At 45.1% G+C, this 21,329-nt stretch overlaps 1 protein-coding gene and 1 non-coding gene across 2 annotated transcripts in view; both read right to left on the bottom strand.

Annotated features, from left to right (window-relative positions):
* Positions 1-21,329, bottom strand: part of LOC110533641 (LHFPL tetraspan subfamily member 7 protein-like) — a 171,815-nt gene that overhangs the window by 23,143 nt on the left and 127,343 nt on the right. The window lies entirely within an intron of this gene.
* LOC118937065 (U7 small nuclear RNA) lies at positions 18,763-18,816 on the bottom strand. The gene has a single exon (XR_005034462.2). It is a non-coding gene; the product is annotated as a U7 small nuclear RNA (small nuclear RNA).

The following is a 21,329-nucleotide window of genomic DNA, read 5'->3' as shown; positions in this document are numbered from 1 at the left end:
TTACATCCCATCCTGTATTAAGGTGTGAAGAACAAAGGTCCCAGTATTACATCCCATCCTGTATTAAGGTGTGAAGAACAAAGGTCCCAGTATTACATCCCATCCTGTATTAAGGTGTGAAGAACAAGGGTCCCAGTATTACATCCCACCCTGTATTAAGGTGTGAAGAACAAAGGTCCCAGTATTACATCCCATCCTGTATTAAGGTGTGAAGAACAAAGGTCCCAGTATTACATCCCACCCTGTATTAAGGTGTGAAGAACAAAGGTCCCAGTATTACATCCCATCCTGTATTAAGGTGTGAAGAACAAAGGTCCCAGTATTACATCCCACCCTGTATTAAGGTGTGAAGAACAAAGGTCCCAGTATTACATCCCATCCTGTATTAAGGTGTGAAGAACAAAGGTCCCAGTATTACATCCCACCCTGTATTAAGGTGTGAAGAACAAAGGTCCCAGTATTACATCCCATCCTGTATTAAGGTGTGAAGAACAAAGGTCCCAGTATTACATCCCATCCTGTATTAAGGTGTGAAGAACAAAGGTCCCAGTATTACATCCCATCCTGTATTAAGGTGTGAAGAACAAAGGTCCCAGTATTACATCCCACCCTGTATTAAGGTGTGAAGAACAAAGGTCACAGTATTACATCCAGAGGGAGACAAAAGAGAAAGATCAGGAGAGGCACCTGAGCGCAGTAACTAGTTGTGAGCTCCCATTAATCAGTCTGCTGCAAGAAGTGTGTGTGTGTGTGTGTGTGTGTGTGTGTGTGTGTCTCTGCCTACATGTGTGTGCGTGATAGTATGTAGCATCCAGGGTGTAGCCCTAGCCGGGGGCAGCGTAATAAATTCCTCCAGAAGACACGGGGCCCCACTGCGCTGCTGTAATGAAGCAGGGACCCGAGGTGACTCCTGACCTGCTGGCATTAAAGTGAAATAAAAAACATTCCCTTCAGGCTTCACCTCACCACCACGCCTAGAGGTGGGGCCTGGGGTGCTGGAAGGGGGTTTGATAAGGGGAAGGAAGGGGGGCTGGAGGGGGTGCTGGAAGGGGGTTTGATAAGGGGAAGGATGGGGGCTGGAGGGGGAGGGGAGTTGAGGGTGTTGGAGCTGTAACATTGTTTCCCTACAGTGGAAACAGATCACTCAAGACTACAGCACTGGGAAGGACCTGGGAGGGCCTGAAAGCATGCTCTCTTTTCACAGCCATGGCATTCTAAAACAGTGGTTTTGGTGATGGGATGATTGTGGAAGCTATACTGTATGTAGAAGATCAGCGCTGCCATATAATCAACTCTATATCTTTAGTATCCATGGTGGTGTGGTGTGTGTAGGAGACAGCTTATATTTGATCATTTCCCATCATCCCCTCTCTCCTTGAGGATCCTCTTAAAATGAGTGATTTGTCACAAGGAGAGAAAAATACCCCTCCAGCCCAGGGAGATGTCAGAGAGGTGAGGTGGGTGGATGGGGGGATAAGGGGGTAACATGGGGGTAATGGTGAGGAACAAACAGAAAAAACACCCTCCATTTCCTGGAGAACGAGGCGAGCCCAAAGGGGCGTTTGCTCAGCAGTCAATGTCAATGTTCCACACTCTTAGAAAAAAGGGTTCCAAAAGGGTTCTTTGGGTTCCATGAAGAACCCTCTCTGTAAAGGGTTCTACATGGATTTCAAAAGGGTTCTCTTTTTTTAGGGTGGTAGGTAACCGAAAGGTCGCTGGTTCTTCACCTGCTTCTTCACCTGCATTGCTTGCTGTTTGGGGTTTTAGGCTGGGTTTCTGTACAGCACTTTGAGATATCAGCTGATGTACGAAGGGCTATATAAAATAAATTTGATTGATTGATTGATTGGTTCGAATCCCTGAGCCAACTAGGTGAAAAAATCTGCCAATGTGCCTTTGAGCAAATCTGTCGATGTGACTAATTGCTCCTGTTAGTCGCTCTGGATATCAGTATCTGCTAAATGACTAGAGTGTTCTACCTGGAACCAAAAATGTTTCTCCTATGGGGACACCCGAAGAACCATTTCAGGTTCTAGATAACACAATGATGAGATAGATGTACTTCTTCTTTGTTTTTATGTTTTACTATCTCACTGTCATACTGTGTTCAACCGTGTTGGATGTTGCCTAGCCATCTTGTTTCAAGAGGATCACAATGGAAATAAGTCCCAGACTTTATTGTCTGTTATCCATGATTTAACTTATGTGCATGTATGGCTCTTTAACATTTTATGTGTGCTTGCAGGCTGGATCTCTCTGACCGTGACCTGGCATAAATTGGCGAATATACATTGTTAGTTTTCCCTGCTTGTGGTCGGAGCACAAACAGCTGTGCTCTCACTGGCCCCTGTCCCACTCTGGCCTGGCTAGTGGTGCGGCGCAGAGCGGAGTGTCTAGCTACCAGGGGACTCACTATTAAGAGCTAAGCATCTGCGGAGGGGGCCAGGGTCTGGAGCGGTAACATTAAGCTAAACCCAACAAAAATAACATCTCCCGGCCTCCCAAATGGGAGGTCTAAAGCACCGCAGTGCTAGAGGTGTCACTACAGACCCGGGTTTGATCCAGGGCTGTATCACAACCGGCCGTGATCAGGAGTCCCATAGGGCCTCGCACAATTTGCCCATTGTTAGGGGAGGGTTTGGCCAGGGGGCTTTACTTGGCTCATCGCGCTCTAGCGACTCCTTTTGGTGGGCCACGCGCCTGCAAGCTGACTGCGGTCGTCAGTTGAACGATGTTTCCTCCGATACATTGGTGCGGCTGGCTTCCATTTTAAGTGGACGGGACAAGATCAAAATTAGGGAGAAAAAGGGATAAAAAAATGCAAATAATAAAAAATGTAAATGACAGGTCACTGACAGCCACACTGCAGACACTGCATGCACAAAATACACTTGTGGACCCCAGGAAGAATATCTGTGGCTTATTCACAGCTAATGGGTATCCAAATAAACTAAACTAATCTAAACATGCACACACATACAGACACACACACTGCTATGGAAACCAGAGGAGTGGGAATTTTTGAGGAGATTTGATGTTTCCTCTCTGTCACGTTTCGGATGAGGACTTTAAAACCCCTCTGAGATACAAACAGGCTTTTTACATAAAAGTGTGTGTGTGTGTGTGTGTGTGTGTGTGTGTGTGTGTGTGTGTGTGTGTGTGTAGACATTGTGTCATAATGCCTCCTCTCCACATTTATGCATGCTGTGGACAAGAGTGGAGCATCTTCCTTTGTTCTAGGTTTCCAACAGAGTAAACAAGCTCCACTTCTCTGGTGTGTGTGTGTATGTGTGTGTGTATGTGTGTGTGTGTGTGTGTGTGTACACACAGCCTTCTCTGTGGTCTGCTTTGTATCATTTTCTACACAGAAGGACTATGAGGGAATACAAGGCCATTGTTCAGAAGTCTTTATACACAGTTTATATGGAGAAAGCGAACAAAGGGAGACTTCTGACTTGACTCAGTGCATAAGAGGTTCTAAAAGCTACAGTATGTTCATAAAGGAGGATATATAGACAGATACAGTACCTATCCAAGCCCTCTCCTCCCTGCTCCTGTTCACTGGTCTCACAAATTGGACACACCCTGGATTGTGTTTACTTAACCACTACATCTCTGGTTCCAGTCAAATCTCATTATAATACAGGTGCAATGGCTTCAACTATACTAAAGACAGAGAGAGATCATCCCTGCAGACATCCTCCTCTCCGGCTCTCTTCTTCTCCCCTGGTTAACCACAGCTGTAAGTGAACAGGAAAAATGGTATGGTTTTGATGAGCGATTCTCCCCTCCTCCTCCTACTCTCCCTCCTTCCATCACCTGCCCACCACCTCTGCATATGGTGGCCTGTGCTCTGATGAGCATGGTGACACACACACAGACACGGACACACACCTGGGTCTAATGACAGCTCTTAAGGGCTGCCTGCGCTTATGGAGTCTCAAGAGACTCCACCCTCCCGCCTTCACCCTCTCCTGTCATTGGACAAACAGGTCGATGAGAACCCTGCCATAGCGACAGGCACCTGGTCATCTGCGGCAACAACAGAACATTAAAGAGACCCCCCCCCACCTAGGCTACAGTATGTCACAATACTATGAAATGGCTCCTTTCTTTTTCTGGACAGGTTACCAGCATTTGGCTTTCACCTGCCATGTTCTTTCAGATCAGTGATAATGAAGGGGAGGAGAGGAAAATAAATTGCCTTTATTTAACCAGGAAAGACATTGAGAATGAGAACACATTCTCTTTTACAATAACGACCTGATCAAGAGAGCGCAGAAAGAAAGGAAGCTATTGAGGTCTATTGAGACACAAAGGAATTAAATAATCAAATAATCAGAGTAGCCTCGTTCCCTGTTAACATCGCCATGGATGAAAGCTACGACCTGTGACCTGTTAGCTGCTGACATGAGATCAGCTCTGATCAGGTCTAATCAGGTGGTTCTCACACACTGTGTGGCATGATGACCTCTAACCTCTGACCCCTCCTTGGTAACGACCTCTTTATAACCAGGGACTGGCCCCAATATAGCTATGTCCCCTTCCACCCACACTGATCAACACCCAGGACAGCTTAGGTTGAACTCTGTCCATTCACAGTGGGAAACTGACCCTTTAATGAAACACAGTGATGTGTTTAAATGTGTCCCTCCATCTCTTCATCCATTACAGCAACACTGACAGCCTGTGCACAGTGGTTAGACTGGGTTGGGCCCTGATTGAATTCCCTGCTCATTGATTCTGCCTTAATCACTGAAATCACAGTTCTACGGCAGTGGTGACAGATCACTCAAGAACAACAACACTGGGAAGGACCTGGGAGGGCCTGAAAGCATGCTCTCTTTTCACAGCCATGGCATTCTAAAACAGTGGTTTTGGTGATGGGATGATTGTGGAAGCTATATGTAGAAGATCAGCGCTGCCATATAATCATCTTTATATCATTTGTATCCATGGTGGTGTGGTGTGTGTAGGAGACAGCTTATATTTGATCATTTCCCATCATCCCCTCTCTCCTTGCGGATCCTCCTAAAATGAGTGATTTGTCACAAGGAGAGAAAAATACCCCTCCAGCCCAGGGAGATGAGGTCAGAGAGGTGAGGTGGGTGGATGGGGGGATACGGGGGTAACATGGAGGTAATGGTGAGGAACAAACAGAAAAAACACCCTCCATTTCCTGGAGAACGAGGCGAGCCCAAAGGGGCGTTTGCTCAGCAGTCAATGTCAATGTTCCACACTCTTAGAAAAAAGGGTTCCAAAAGGGTTCTTTGGGTTCCATGAAGAACCCTCTCTGTAAAGGGTTCTACATGGATTTCAAAAGGGTTCTCTTTTTTTAGGGTGGTAGGTAACCGAAAGGTCGCTGGTTCGAATCCCTGAGCCAACTAGGTGAAAAAATCTGCCAATGTGCCTTTGAGCAAATCTGTCGATTTTTTTTTTTTTTTTTTTTTTTTTTTTATTTCACCTTTATTTAACCAGGTAGGCTAGTTGAGAACAAGTTCTCATTTGCAACTGCGACCTGGCCAAGATAAGGCATAGCAGTGTGAACAGACAACACAGAGTTACACATGGAGTAAACAATTAACAAGTCAATAACACAGTAGAAAAAAGGGGAGTCTATATATACATTGTGTGCAAAAGGCATGAGAAGGTAGGCAAATAATTACAATTATGCAGATTAACACTGGAGTGATAAATGATCAGATGGTTATGTACAGGTAGAGATTGGTGTGCAAAAGAGCAGAAAAATAAAAATAAATAAATAAAAACAGTATGGGGATGAGGTAGGTGAAAATGGGTGGGCTATTTACCAATAGACTATGTACAGCTGCAGCGATCGGTTAGCTGCTCGGATAGCAGATGTTTGAAGTTGGTGAGGGAGATAAAAGTCTCCAACTTCAGCGATTTTTGCAATTCGTTCCAGTCACAGGCAGCAGAGAACTGGAACGAAAGGCGGCCAAATGAGGTGTTGGCTTTAGGGATGATCAGTGAGATACACCTGCTGGAGCGCGTGCTACGGATGGGTGTTGCCATCGTAACCAGTGAACTGAGATAAGGCGGAGCTTTACCTAGCATGGACTTGTAGATGACCTGGAGCCAGTGGGTCTGGCGACGAATATGTAGCGAGGGCCAGCCGACTAGAGCATACAAGTCGCAGTGGTGGGTGGTATAAGGTGCTTTAGTGACAAAACGGATGGCACTGTGATAAACTGCATCCAGTTTGCTGAGTAGAGTGTTGGAAGCAATTTTGTAGATGACGTCGCCGAAGTCGAGGATCGGTAGGATAGTCAGTTTTACTAGGGTAAGTTTGGCGGCGTGAGTGAAGGAGGCTTTGTTGCGGAATAGAAAGCCGACTCTTGATTTGATTTTCGATTGGAGATGTTTGATATGGGTCTGGAAGGAGAGTTTAGAGTCTAGCCAGACACCTAGGTACTTATAGATGTCCACATATTCAAGGTCGGAACCATCCAGGGTGGTGATGCTGGTCAGGCGTGCGGGTGCAGGCAGCGAACGGTTGAAAAGCATGCATTTGGTTTTACTAGCGTTTAAGAGCAGTTGGAGGCCACGGAAGGAGTGCTGTATGGCATTGAAGCTCGTTTGAAGGTTAGATAGCACAGTGTCCAAGGACGGGCCGGAAGTATATAGAATGGTGTCGTCTGCGTAGAGGTGGATCAGGGAATCGCCCGCAGCATGAGAAACATCATTGATATATACAGAGAAAAGAGTCGGCCCGAGAATTGAACCCTGTGGCACCCCCATAGAGACTGCCAGAGGACCGGACAGCATGCCCTCCGATTTGACACACTGAACTCTGTCTGCAAAGTAATTGGTAAACCAGGCAAGGCAGTCATCCGAAAAACCGAGGCTACTGAGTCTGCCGATAAGAATACGGTGATTGACAGAGTCGAAAGCCTTGGCAAGGTCTATGAAGACGGCTGCACAGTACTGTCTTTTATCGATGGCGGTTATGATATCGTTTAGTACCTTGAGCGTGGCTGAGGTACACCCGTGACCGGCTCGGAAACCAGATTGCACAGCGGAGAAGGTACAGTGGGATTCAAGATGGTCAGTGACCTGTTTGTTGACTTGGCTTTCGAAGACCTTAGATAGGCAGGGCAGGATGGATATAGGTCTGTAACAGTTTGGGTCCAGGGTGTCGCCCCCTTTGAAGAGGGGGATGACTGCGGCAGCTTTCCAATCCTTGGGGATCTCAGACGATATGAAAGAGAGGTTGAACAGGCTGGTAATAGGGGTTGCGACAATGGCGGCGGATAGTTTCAGGAATAGAGGGTCCAGATTGTCCAGCCCAGCTGATTTGTACGGGTCCAGGTTTTGCAGCTCTTTCAGGACATCTGCTATCTGGATTTGGGTAAAGGAGAACCTGGAGAGGCTTGGGCGAGTAGCTGCGGGGGGGGGGGAGCTGTTGTCCGAGGTTGGAGTAGCCAGGCGGAAGGCATGGCCAGCCGTTGAGAAATGCTTGTTGAAGTTTTCGATAATCATGGATTTATCGGTGGTGACCATGTTACCTAGTCTCAGTGCAGTGGGCAGCTGGGAGGAGGTGCTCTTGTTCTCCATGGACTTCACAGTGTCCCAGAACTTTTTGGAGTTGGAGCTACAGGATGCAAACTTCTGCCTGAAGAAGTTGGCTTTAGCTTTCCTGACTGACTGTGTGTATTGGTTCCTGACTTCCCTGAACAGTTGCATATCGCGGGGACTATTCGATGTTAGCGCAGTCCGCCACAGGATGTTTTTGTGCTGGTCGAGGGCAGTCAGGTCTGGAGTGAACCAGGGGCTATATCTGTTCTTAGTTCTGCATTTTTTGAACGGAGCATGCTTATCTAAAATGGTGAGGAAGTTACTTTTAAAGAAAGACCAGGCATCCTCAACTGACGGGATGAGGTCAATGTCCTTCCAGGATACCCGGGCCAGGTCGATTAGAAAGGCCTGCTCACAGAAGTGTTTTAGGGAGCGTTTGACAGTGATGAGGGGTGGTCGTTTGACTGCGGCTCCGTAGCGGATACAGGCAATGAGGCAGTGATCGCTGAGATCCTGGTTGTAGACAGCGGAGGTGTATTTGGAGGGCCAGTTGGTCAGGATGACGTCAATGAGGGTGCCCTTGTTTACAGAGTTAGGGTTGTACCTGGTGGGTTCCTTGATGATTTGAGTGAGATTGAGGGCATCTAGCTTAGATTGTAGGACTGCCGGGGTGTTAAGCATATCCCAGTTTAGGTCACCTAACAGAACAAACTCTGAAGCTAGATGGGGGGCGATCAATTCACAAATGGTGTCCAGGGCACAGCTGGGAGCTGAGGGGGGTCGGTAGCAGGCGGCAACAGTGAGAGACTTATTTCTGGAGAGAGTAATTTTCAAAATTAGTAGTTCGAACTGTTTGGGTATGGACCTGGAGAGTATGACATTACTTTGCAGGCTATCTCTGCAGTAGACTGCAACTCCTCCCCCTTTGGCAGTTCTATCTTGACGGAAGATGTTATAGTTGGGTATGGAAATCTCAGAATTTTTGGTGGCCTTCCTGAGCCAGGATTCAGACACGGCAAGGACATCAGGGTTAGCAGAGTGTGCTAGAGCAGTGAGTAAGACACACTTAGGGAGGAGGCTTCTGATGTTGACATGCATGAAACCAAGGCTTTTTCGATCACAGAAGTCAACAAATGAGGGTGCCTGGGGACATGCAGGGCCTGGGTTTACCTCCACATCACCCGCGGAACAGAGAAGGAGTAGTATGAGGGTGCGGCTGAAGGCTATCAAAACTGGTCGCCTAGGGCGTTGGGGACAGAGAATAAGAGGAGCAGGTTTCTGGGCATGGTAGAATATATTCAGGGCATAATGCGCAAACAGGGGTATGGTGGGGTGCGGGTACAGCGGAGGTAAGCCCAGGCACGATGTGACTAATTGCTCCTGTTAGTCACTCTGGATATCAGTATCTGCTAAATGACTAGAGTGTTCTACCTGGAACCAAAAATGTTTCTCCTATGGGGACACCCGAAGAACCCTTTCAGGTTCTAGATAACACAATGATGAGATAGATGTACTTCTTCTTTGTTTTTATGTTTTACTATCTCACTGTCATACTGTGTTCAACCGTGTTGGATGTTGCCTAGCCATCTTGTTTCAAGAGGATCACAATGGAAATAAGTCCCAGACTTTATTGTCTGTTATCCATGATTTAACTTATGTGCATGTATGGCTCTTTAACATTTTATGTGTGCTTGCAGGCTGGATCTCTCTGACCGTGACCTGGCATAAATTGGCGAATATACATTGTTAGTTTTCCCTGCTTGTGGTCGGAGCACAAACAGCTGTGCTCTCACTGGCCCCTGTCCCACTCTGGCCTGGCTAGTGGTGCGGCGCAGAGCGGAGTGTCTAGCTACCAGGGGACTCACTATTAAGAGCTAAGAATCAGCAGAGAGGGAGGTGGAGGAGAAGGCAGGGCTAAATGTGGCTGTTATCTCCCTGAGAGTTGTTGCAGGTTTCAGCAGTACACACACACACACACACACACACACACACACAGCCTGTCAATGACAAACAACTGATATAACTGCATAGGTATTAGGCATAAAATCTAAACACATACATGCAGAGTGCACAGAGGTTATTGATTACAAACCTGCACACTCCCTCACACTTGTGGTCTCAGATACTGGCACTTAAAGGAGTACTAATGAGAGAGATGAATAAATCAGCACTGAGGTGATGGAGTGCTGGGTTCACTGGAACCTTGTCTGAGAGGAGATCTAGCCAAGCCTAGACTTAAACAACACTTTAGCGGGGGGCATAAATACAGTGAAGACTGGAAGGGTGAAGACTCCCTGGGTGAGTGTACACAGCAAAGACTAAGATAACAATGAAGCCACAATCTATATGCAATATTAATGCTGATCTACACCCCCCCCCCCCCCCCCCCCCCGCCATATTATAGGGGAGAGGGAGGAGTAGGGACTTCCACTTTGTGCTGTATAAGTGCTTCCTCTCTTCACCTTAATGCAGACACTCAGAGAGTACTGTGCAACATGTAATGATGATATTAGCCATTCAACTCCAAGCATAAGGAGCCTAATTAGCCTTAGCATGGGCTGTTACTATCTTCTCTCTGCTCTGCTATCCAACAGACATTCATTTCTACAGGGGATTTGTCTTTAAGGGATCCACAGATAATAGGCTATTGATTAATAGGCTATTGCTCATACACATCTATAAGGGAATGTGGATTATGGTCATTGGTGTCATGTGTCATTTGTGATTTTCTCTGTCATGTCATGATGATTATAGGTTAAGTAGCAGCTCAATTTGGTCTTGATCTTTGGGTGTTGATGATGAGGGGTGAAGCGCTGAGACTGAGCATGTGTGAACCAGGCTGGGCTGATTTATAAGGACAACACAACAAACCCATTAGCCTATGTCATATTCATCACTCACAATCACACACAGTTCAACTGATGGGTGGGTGTGTATGTGTGTGTGTGCGTGTGTATGTTTATGTGTGTGTGTTTGGTGTGCATGCTTGCGTATGAGCGGGGGTTTTAAAGTTGATGACAGGATTTGGTGTGTATTGATGTCTGTGTTTGGCTTATATCGAATGGGTGTTTAGTCTGTATTGAGTGGGTGTTTAGTCTGTATTGAGTGGGTGTTTAGTCTGTATCGAGTGGGTGTTTAGTCTGTATTGAGTGTGTGTTTAGTCTGTATCGAGTGTGTGTTTAGTCTGTATTGAGTGTGTGTTTAGTCTGTATTGAGTGGGTGTTTTGTCTGTATTGAGTGTGTGTTTAGGCTGAGGCTGACTATCGATCAGGCAAATGAGAAATACATGCACTCAGGCAGTTCTCTCTCTGTGGGTCTAACCCCAAGAAGTTCTGGAAAGTGGTTAAAGACCTGAGGAATAAACCCTTCTCATCACAGCTGCCCATGTCCCTTATCAAAAGTGTTGGAAAAACTTGTCAATAATCAACTGACTGGCTTTCTTCATGTCTATAGTATTCTCTCGGGTATGCAATCTGGTTTTCACTCAGGTTATGGATTTGTCCCCCTTTAAATAAAGGACGGACCGTGGCTGCCTTCCAAGCAATGGGAACCACCCCAGAAAGCAGAGAAGGGTTAAAAATAATTTTAAAAAGTTGGAGATAGGCTTGACGATGATAGGGGCAGCAACCTTAAAGAAGAAAGGGTCTAAACCATCTGACCCAGATGTTTTTTGGGGGTCAAGTTTAAGGAGCTCCTTTAGCACCTCAGACTCAGTGACTGCCTGGAGGGAGAAACTTTGTAGGGTGGGCAGGGGAAAAAGAGGGAGAAGCATTGGGGATAGTCGCATTAGAAGGGGTGGGAGATGAGGAAATGTTGGACAGGCAAGGAGGCATGTCTGAGTCAAATAGGAATTCTTACTTAATGAAGTGGTGATTAAAGAGCTCAGCCATGTGCTTCTTGTCAGTAACAACCACATCATCAACTTTAAAACTTCTTTGGCGCAGGCGTACCGCTAGCAACCCACCTCGACAACATCCGGTGAAATTGCAGAGCGCCAAATTCAAATTACAGAAATAGTAATAATAAACATTCATGAAAATACAAGTGTTATACATCGGTTAAAATATTAACTTCTTGTTAATCCAGCCACTTTGTTATATTTCAAAAGGGCTTTACGGGAAAGCATACCATGCGATTATCTGAGGACAGCTCCCCGCACACAAAAGCATACAAACATTTTCCAACCAAGTAGAGGAGTCACAAAAGTCAGAAATAGCAATAAAATAAATCACTTACCTTTGAAGATCTTCATCTGGTTGCAATCACAAGGGTCCCAGGAACACAATAAATGGTTGTTTTGTTCGATAAAGTCCTTTTTTATATCCCAAAAACTCAGTTTTGTTGGCGCGTTTTGTTCAGTAATCCACTGGCTCAAAGGCGGTCAAAAGATGCAGACGAATACATCCTAATAGTACCGGTAAAGTTTGTCAAAACATGTCAAACGATGTTTATAACTAATCCTCAGGGTGTCAATTATCTAAATAATCGATAATATTTCATCCGGACAATAGCGTATGCAATAGAAAGGAAAAATCACGAAAGGTGTGAAATCACGCACGCAAACCGGTACTGCATGTTTCCCCAGTCCCCTAACCAAAATGTATTTTTCTTCTTCGTTTTTCAGAAAACAAGCCTGAAACCATGTCTAAAGATGGTTGACATCTAGTGAAAGTCATAGGAACTGCGATCTGGGCCCTAACCAATTACATAGTCAATAGGCATTCAATGGAAAACCACTCACATCAAAAACATCCCACTTCCTGGATGGATTTTCCACAAGTTTTTGCCTGCCATATGAGTTCTGTTATACTCACAGACATTATTTTGACAGTTTTAGAAACTTCAGAGTGTTTTCTATCCAATACTACCAAATATATGCATATCCTTCTGGGCTTGAGTAACAGGCAATTACTTTGGGCACATCATTCATCCGAATTTCAGAATAAAGCTCCGTCAATAAAAAGTTAAGGGACATGGACAGCTGTGAGGAGGAGGGTTTATTCTCTATAATCCTCTGTAAACTGGTCATCTCTGTATACTCTAGTTGACCACTAGTTGATGCTTATTTATAAAACCCTCTTAGGCCTCACTCCCCCCTATCTGAGAAATCTACTGCAGCCTTCATCCTCTACATACAACACCGGTTCTGCCAGTCACATTCTGTTAAAGGTCCCCAAAGCACACACATTCCTGGGTTGCTCCTCTTTTCAGTTTGCTGCAGCTAGCGACTGGAACGAGCTGCAACAAACACTCAAACTGGACAGTTTAATCTCAATCTCTTCATTCAAAGACTCAATCATGGACACTCTTACTGACAGTTGTGGCTGCTTTGTGTGATGTATTGTTGTCTCTACCTTCTTGGCCTTTGTGCTGTTGTCTGTGCCCAATAATGTTAGTATCATGTTTTGTGCTGCTATCATGTTTTCTTGCTACTATATTGTTTTTATGTTGGGGGGGACAGTGTTTAGAGCGTTGGACTAGTAACTGAGAGGTTGCAAGATCAAATCTCTGAGCTGACAAGGTAAAACTCAGTTACAGGGCCTTGCGAAAGTATTCGGCCCCCTTGAACTTTGCGACCTTTTGCCACATTTCAGGCTTCAAACATAAAGATATAAAACTGTATTTTTTTGTGAAGAATCAACAACAAGTGGGACACAATCATGAAGTGGAACGACATTTATTGGATATTTCAAACTTTTTTAACAAATCAAAAACTGAAAAATTGGGCGTGCAAAATTATTCAGCCCCTTTACTTTCAGTGCAGCAAACTCTCTCCAGACGTTCAGTGAGGATCTCTGAATGATCCAATGTTGACCTAAATGACTAATGATGATAAATACAATCCACCTGTGTGTAATCAAGTCTCCGTATAAATGCACCTGCACTGTGATAGTCTCAGAGGTCCGTTAAAAGCGCAGAGAGCATCATGAAGAACAAGGAACACACCAGGCAGGTCCGAGATACTGTTGTGAAGAAGTTTAAAGCCGGATTTGGATACAAAAAGATTTCCCAAGCTTTAAACATCCCAAGGAGCACTGGGCAAGCGATAATATTGAAATGGATGGAGTATCAGACCACTGCAAATCTACCAAGACCTGGCCGTCCCTCTAAACTTTCAACAATGCAAAACGTTATGTTTGGCGTAAAAGCAACACAGCTCATCACCCTGAACACACCATGCCCACTGTCAAACATGGTGGTGGCAGCATCATGGTTTGGGCCTGCTTTTCTTCAGCAGGGACAGGGAAGATGGTTAAAATTGATGGGAAGATGGATGGAGCCAAATACAGGACCATTCTGGAAGAAAACCTGATGGAGTCTGCAAAAGACCTGAGACTGGGACGGAGATTTGTCTTCCAACAAGACAATGATCCAAAACATAAAGCAAAATCTACAATGGAATGGTTCAAAAATAAACATATCCAGGTGTTAGAATGGCCAAGTCAAAGTCCAGACCTGAATCCAATCGAGAATCTGTGGAAAGAACTGAAAACTGCTGTTCACAAATGCTCTCCATCCAACCTCACTGAGCTCGAGCTGTTTTGCAAGGAGGAATGGGAAAAAATTTCAGTCTCACGATGTGCAAAACTGATAGAGACATACCCCAAGCGACTTACAGCTGTAATCGCAGCAAAAGGTGGTGCTACAAAGTATTAACTTAAGGGGGCTGAATAATTTTGCACGCCCAATTTTTCAGTTTTTGATTTGTTAAAAAAGTTTGAAATATCCAATAAATGTCGTTCCACTTCATGATTGTGTCCCACTTGTTGTTGATTCTTCACAAAAAAATACAGTTTTATATCTTTATGTTTGAAGCCTGAAATGTGGCAAAAGGTCGCAAAGTTCAAGGGGGCCAAATACTTTCGCAAGGCACTGTATTCTGCCCATGAACAAGGGAGTTTAACCCACTGTTTCTAGTCCATCATTGAAAATAAGAATTTGTTCTTAACTGACTTTCCTGATAAAATAAATGTTGTGTTGCTGCCTTGCTATGTTCTTGACTCTTTATGTTGTGTTGTCTCTCTTGTTGTGATGTGTGTTTTGTACTATTTTTATATTGTATTTATTAATTTGTTTTAATCCCAGAACCTGTCCCTGCAGGAGGCCATTTGCCTTTTGGTAGGCCGTCATTGTAAATAAGAATTTGTTCTTAACTGACTTGCCTAGTTAAATAAAGGTCAACTATAAAATAAAATAGTCTGTATTGAGTGTGTGTTAGTAGGACCAGAAGTAGACAAATGTGTTCCAGTACTGGTGGTGAAAGAAACACTTCCCTTGTCTCTGACGAATCTAATAAAGAGATACATGTACTCTGGTGGTGTGTAGATCTGAACACCATGCACCAACAAACACACTATGCTGCTGTGACTGCATACTGAACATCCCCATCATGTTATCACCAACCTCCAACCATGCCCACCAGACCACCACTCCAACTCAGAGCCAAAGGGGGGCGCTCCAGATGCTGCAGTCCGCTGGCAGTACTATCCTATACCACTGGACTGATGAACTCCTCCTTCCCCCTGTTAGTGAGCAATTCTTGCTTGATGGGGCCTTAAACAGTGGGGAGACGCTCTGTTCCCCATGGAGGAGAGGCAGTATCAAACAGACAGCCCATTGCCTGCTCTACACTTCTCTCTCCTCTCCTCTCCTCTCTTCTCCTCTCCTCTCCTCTCCTCTCCTCTCCTCTCCTCTCCTCACTCCCTGCTCCCTTCTCCGCTCCCTCCTCCCTTCTCTCCTCTCCCCGCTCCCTGCTCCGCTCCCTCCTCCCCTCTCTCCTCTCCTCGCTCCCTGCTCCGCTCCCTCCTCCCCTCTCTCCTCGCTCCCTTCTCCGCTCCCTCCTCCCCTCTCTCCTCTCCTCGCTCCCTTCTCCACTCCCCTCTCCCCGCTCCCTGCTCCGCTCCCTGCTCCCCTCTCTCCTCCCCTCGCTCCCTGCTCTCGTCCCATCTCAGTGTGTGTGTATATGTGTCCTGTCTGACCATGCTCCATATGGATTTTAGTACCTGGTCTGCAGACAGGTGTGTGTGCGTGCGGACGTGCATGCTCCTGGCCTGCAGGCCAAGGCCCATCGATTCCACCCACCCAGCCAATCACACTGAGAAGACTGGCAGGAGAGTTTCTTTAAATGGCAATTGCCTGCTCACTTTTACACTCCTACACCCCTGAAGGAAATATATGCAAACACACACAAATACAGACCGATATATGGTCACACACATACATTTAACAGCCACATGAAAAAATACTATAGTGTACAGTATTCTACGGTAGGAATACTATAGTATTCACTGTAGTGTTTTTGCAAACTGTTTTTGCAGACTGTAGTATACTGTAGTATTTAGGGAACATTACTGTAGTATCTACTAGGGTTGCAAAGGGTCGGAAACTTTCCGGAACATTTCTGGAATTCTTCCGGAAATTTTCCATGGGAGGTTAAGCCCGGGAATTTTGGGAATTTTCCTTAAACTCATTAAAAAGTTAGCTTATAACAGTGAACCTTTTTTGTGCGATACAATAATGCAATTCTAGGTCTTGTGGCATATTTTGGTTAAACTATCCTAAATTCAATGGAATTTCAACCCTCTGCATGCACAGTACATTCTTCCATCACATGTACAGCTGATTCTCAAGATCTTGCACACTAATGAGATGCTATTGAGCCCACACTACTACACTGTCTGAGCAAAGGACTACATGCTTTCTGGTAAGTTTTGATTACAATACTGGGTGGAGTGAATATATTTTCTATGACTTACATAATTTTTTGTTAACTAGTAAACAGCAAAGTGTGTTTAAATCATTTATAACTTGTTAACCATTTCTGCTAGTTAGTTAGTTAGTTAGTTTTTGCTACAATGTGGGTTTTTAGCTTGCTTGAGCCTGTTAACTGAGTGTTAATTACCCTGTTTTCATACATGTTTAATTTTAAAACCTTTATCTTACAAAGCTTATTTATCTGTACATGGATTTGTATTTGGTTTTTTTTACTCATTTTTTTCTCATCTTTACAGGAAAATGCCATGGAGACATTTCACTGCAGCTAATGATGAAGGAAAATCTGTGTACATTTGCAAATATTGTGCTGAATCATATCTGAAGAATGCAACAAAGATGCAGAATCATCTGGCCGAGTGCATAAAGTTCTCTCAGCGCTCACACCAAGCAAACTCTGACAAAAGTCCCTCTACTTCTATTTGAGGTGAAAATGATGAATCAGACACCTTATCGACAGCAACAGCTCATGGTCCTCCTGGAATAAGACGTTTTTTTGACTCAGTGGAGGAACGTAGTCAGAGAAATGCTGATGAATGTCCTGCTCGAGCTGTGTTTGCAACTGGTTCACCTCTGATGATCACAGCAATGTGTATTGGAAGAGATTTCTGAATGTTCTTCGCCCAGCATACACCCCTCCAACCAGACATGCTAATCTACTCATTTGCTGGATGCAGAATTCAACAGAGTTCAAGTGAAAGTCAAGCAAATCATAGAGAAAGCAGACTGTATCGCAATCATCTCTGATGGGTGGTCGAATGTTCGTGGGCAAGGAATAATTAACTACATCATCTCCACCCTTCAACCACTATTCCACAAGAGCACAGACACAAGTGACAACAGACACACTGGTCTCTACATTGCAGATGAGCTGAAGGCAGTCAATGACCTTGGACCACAGAAGGTATTTGCACTAGTGACAGACAACGCTGCGAACGCTGCTTGGTTTAAAGTGGAGGAGTCCTACCCTCACATCACACCCATTGGCTGTGCTGCTCATGCATTGAATCTGCTCCTCAAGGACATCATGGCAATGAAAACAATGGGTGTACTCTAAAAGAGAACTAAGGAAATGGTTAGGTATGTGAAGGGTCATCAAGTTATAGCAGCCATCTACCTCACCAAGAAAAGTGAGAAGAATAAGAGCACCACAATGAAGCTGCCCAGCAACACCCGTTGGGTAGTGTTGTCATCATGTTTGACAGTCTCCTGGAGGGTAAGGAGTCTCTCCAAGAAATGGCCATATCAGTCTGCCGACATGGACAGCCCCATCAAGAGGATCCTCCTGGATGATGTATTTTGGGAGAGAGGGGTAAGCAGCCTGAAACCTATAGCAGTAGCCATTGCACGGATTGAGGGAGACAATGCCATCCTGTCTGATGTTCAGACTCTGCTTGCAGATGTAAGAGAAGAAATCCATACTGCCCTGCCTATTTCACTGTTGCTCCAAGCAGAGGAAACTGCAGTTCTGAAACACATCAAAAAGCATGAAGACTTCTGCCTGAAGCCCACACACAGCAGCGTACATGCTGGACCCCAAGTATGTTGGCAAGAGCATCCTGTTGGGTGCAGAGATCAACGAGGACTATGGTGTCATCACTACCGTGTCTCGCCACCTTGGCCTGGATAAGGGCAAGGTTCTTGGCAGTCTGGTGAAGTACACTTCCAAGCAAGGGCTTTGGGATGGAGATGCAATATGGCAGTCGTGCCAACATATATCCGAGGTTCTTTCCCCAGTTGCCTCCATCCTGCTCCAAATCCCACCAACATCAGCCTCCTCAGAGCGCAACTGGTCCTTGTTTGGAAACACACACACCAAAGCACGCAACAGGCTAACCAGTACAATGGTTGAAAAATTGGTGGCCATCCAGGCAAATTTGAGGCTTTTTATGCCTGACAACGAGCCATCCTCAATAATGTTGGAAAGTCACAGTGAAGATGAGGCCTCAGAGTCTGATGTTCAGGAGTTCCAGGGAGAAGACATGGAAGCCTGAGAGGAAGACAACCAAAGCTTTAGTTTCCAGACTATCATTTTACAGATCTATGTTGAAAACGTTTTTGGGAGATGCGATGGATCATTGGGGAACATTCAATATTCCCTTTCTTTTGTGGTTCAGTGAAATCATCCCATGTGAAGAGTCAACTCATTTTATTACATTTCAATTCGTAACTAAATTGTTTTAAAAATTTATATTGGAAGGATTTAATAATTTGCAATTATGTCCACGTATGATAAGGTTTATGTTTATGTCTCCATATGATATGGTAAATATAGCCAATGCAAAAAACATCTACATTTAAATGGTATTAATATTAATTTGCATATATTTCCTTTAATTCCCATATATTCCCTTTAATTCCCACAGAAAGTTTCCACCTCTGAATATTCCCCAAAATGTGCAACCCTAGTATCTACCTAAGTGTTTTTGTTTTATAATCTTTGACATAAAAGTGGGGGGCTTTATCCTTGAAGAAACCTACTGGAGAAATACTAAAATAGCAAATTTACATAACCTGAGGTAGGTAGGACTGGGTTCTGAACGGAGTTCAGACACTCCTGGTCTTTTCTATAACCTGTAGGGAATACAATATATGGTCTATACTTGGCATGTAAATTTCTCACTGACGGGTGGTACAAATTGCGATACGGGAGAGAATTGGCAGGGTTTGTGCAAATGAAATACTGTAGTATTTACCACTGTGTTTTTATGTGGATAATACCATAGTATTTACTATAGTATTCTACAGTATACTACAATATTCTAAACTAAGTACTACACATGATCGAGTGACACTACAATGTGTAGTCTAGTATTCTACAGTATGCTACAGTTTACTACCAAATTCTATAGTAAACTGTAGTTTTTGTTTATGTGGGCTGGCTTGCGAAGGGAACTCATATACATACAGAAATGTATACAGACACTTACCAAACACAAATGCCCCCCCCCCCCCACACACACACACACACACACACACACACACAGACACACACACACACATTTTCTCATTTAAAGATCAATTGCTCGTCTGCATCTCCTTCTGCCTTCCCTCTGTGGGCTCGGCAACAGTGTGTAAAATAATCAGACTGCAAATGCAAATGACCTTGTCTAATCTCAGAGCAAACAGTAGGATATTAAATGGAGGCTCTATGTGAATAGGGAAACACTCTTCTTTCCTTTCTCCCCTCCTTTCCTCTCCTCTCTCCTTTCTGCCCCTCCTTTCCTCTCCTCTTTCCTTTCTCCCCTCCTTTCCTCTCCTCTCTCCTTTCTGCCCCTCCTTTCCTCTCCTCTCTCCTTTCTGCCCCTCGTTTCCTCTCCTCTTTCCTTTCTCCCCTCCTTTCCTCTCCTCTTTCCTTTCTCCCCTCCTTTCCTCTCCTCTCTCCTTTCTGCCCTCCTTTCCTCTCCTCTCTCCTTTCTGACCCTCCTTTCCTCTCCTATCTCCTTTCTGACCCTCCTTTCCTCTCCTCTCTCCATTCTGCCCCTCCTTTCCTCTCTCCTTTCTGCCCCTCCTTTCCTCTCCTCTCTCCTTTCTGACCCTCCTTTCCTTTCCTCTCTCCTTTCTGACCCTCCTTTCCTCTCCTCTCTCCTTTCTGACCCTCCTTTCCTCTCCTCTCTCCTTTCTGCCCCTCCTTTCCTCTCCTCTCTCCTTTCTCCCCTCCTTTCCTCTCTCCTTTCTGCCCCTCCTTTCCTCTCCTCTCTCCTTTCTGCCCCTCCTTTCCTTTCCTCTCTCCTTTCTGCCCCTCCTTTCCTTTCCTCTCTCCTTTCTGCCCTCCTTTCCTCTCCTCTCTCCTTTCTGCCCCTCCTTTCCTTTCCTCTCTCCTTTCTGCCCTCCTTTCCTCTCTCCTTTCTGCCCCTCCTTTCCTCTCCTCTCTCCTTTCTGACCCTCCTTTCCTTCGTCTGTCTGTTTGATAATCCAAGTCTTTGTTTGCCTGTTCCATTGTAACACAGCATTACATAAATAAGGAATCCAAGGCTGTTTAATAATTAATTTGCTGTGGGTGGCTGTGGTAAATGGGCAGGCAGGCAGACAGGCAGACAGGCAGGCAGACAGGCAGGCAGGCAGACAGGCAGGCAGGCAGGCAGGCAGGCAGGCAGCAGCAGCACACACACAGACAGACACACAGACAGACAAGACAGACAGACAGACAGACAGACAGACAGACAGACAGACAGACAGACAGGTCACGCCCACCTCCTCACAATTTTTCTAATGGGTCCCCAACTAAACAGGCTTTTACCTAAAGCCTTTCCTTCCCGCTATCCCTCTCTCTCTCTGTGGGCTCACTTTGCATTATTAGTAATCTGAAATGGAGACGCTATTGGCCTCTTAGATGGGATCGTAAGCCAGGGATATTATGATAATGGAAAAGGTATGGCGAGTAAATGACAAGCAGAGTGATTAGCTGCTACGTGAGATCAGGGCCCATATCCACACAACGTCTCTGAGTAGTACTGTTGATCTAGGATCTTTCCATACAATATTTTTCATCATGATCCATAAGTCAAAGCTGATGCTAGATCAGCACTCCTACTCTGGGACACTTTGTTTTGTAGATACGGGCCCAGAGCTGAATGGCAGTGTTAGAAACCACAAGGAAACAGGCCTAGACTTAGTTACGTCTTGTTGCTGATCTATAGTTCATCCACGTTCATCTGTAACTGTCCTTGTATGTTGATCCGTGTATCAACCTCCCTCTTTCTATCCATACATTAGGTGAGCAGAAACATGGGCCCAGTTGTAGAGCAGGGAGAGCAAGGGCTCCTCAATGCCTACATGGCCTGTACTGTAGCAGGAGGTGGTATAGTAAGACAACAGCCAGCATAAGGTCCTCTATATAGTCCCTTCACACCTGTTTAATGCACAGTAAAATACTCAGAAGAGACAATTCAGGCAGGGGAATCACAAATCCAATATCTCAGATCCATAAAGCTGACTCTTACCCTGAGGAAAAAAGTATATTGTCTCCCCCCATTACATAGCCCAGGTTAACCCCACTAGACTCTGCTGTATCCCCACTG

This window comes from Oncorhynchus mykiss, chromosome 10 (genome assembly GCF_057628025.1).
Source record: "Oncorhynchus mykiss isolate SJ-2025 chromosome 10, ASM5762802v1, whole genome shotgun sequence".
In the NCBI taxonomy this organism is placed as follows: domain Eukaryota; kingdom Metazoa; phylum Chordata; class Actinopteri; order Salmoniformes; family Salmonidae; genus Oncorhynchus; species Oncorhynchus mykiss.
The sequence above is the reverse complement of the archived record's forward strand: the minus strand, read 5'-3'. Positions and strand labels throughout refer to the sequence as shown.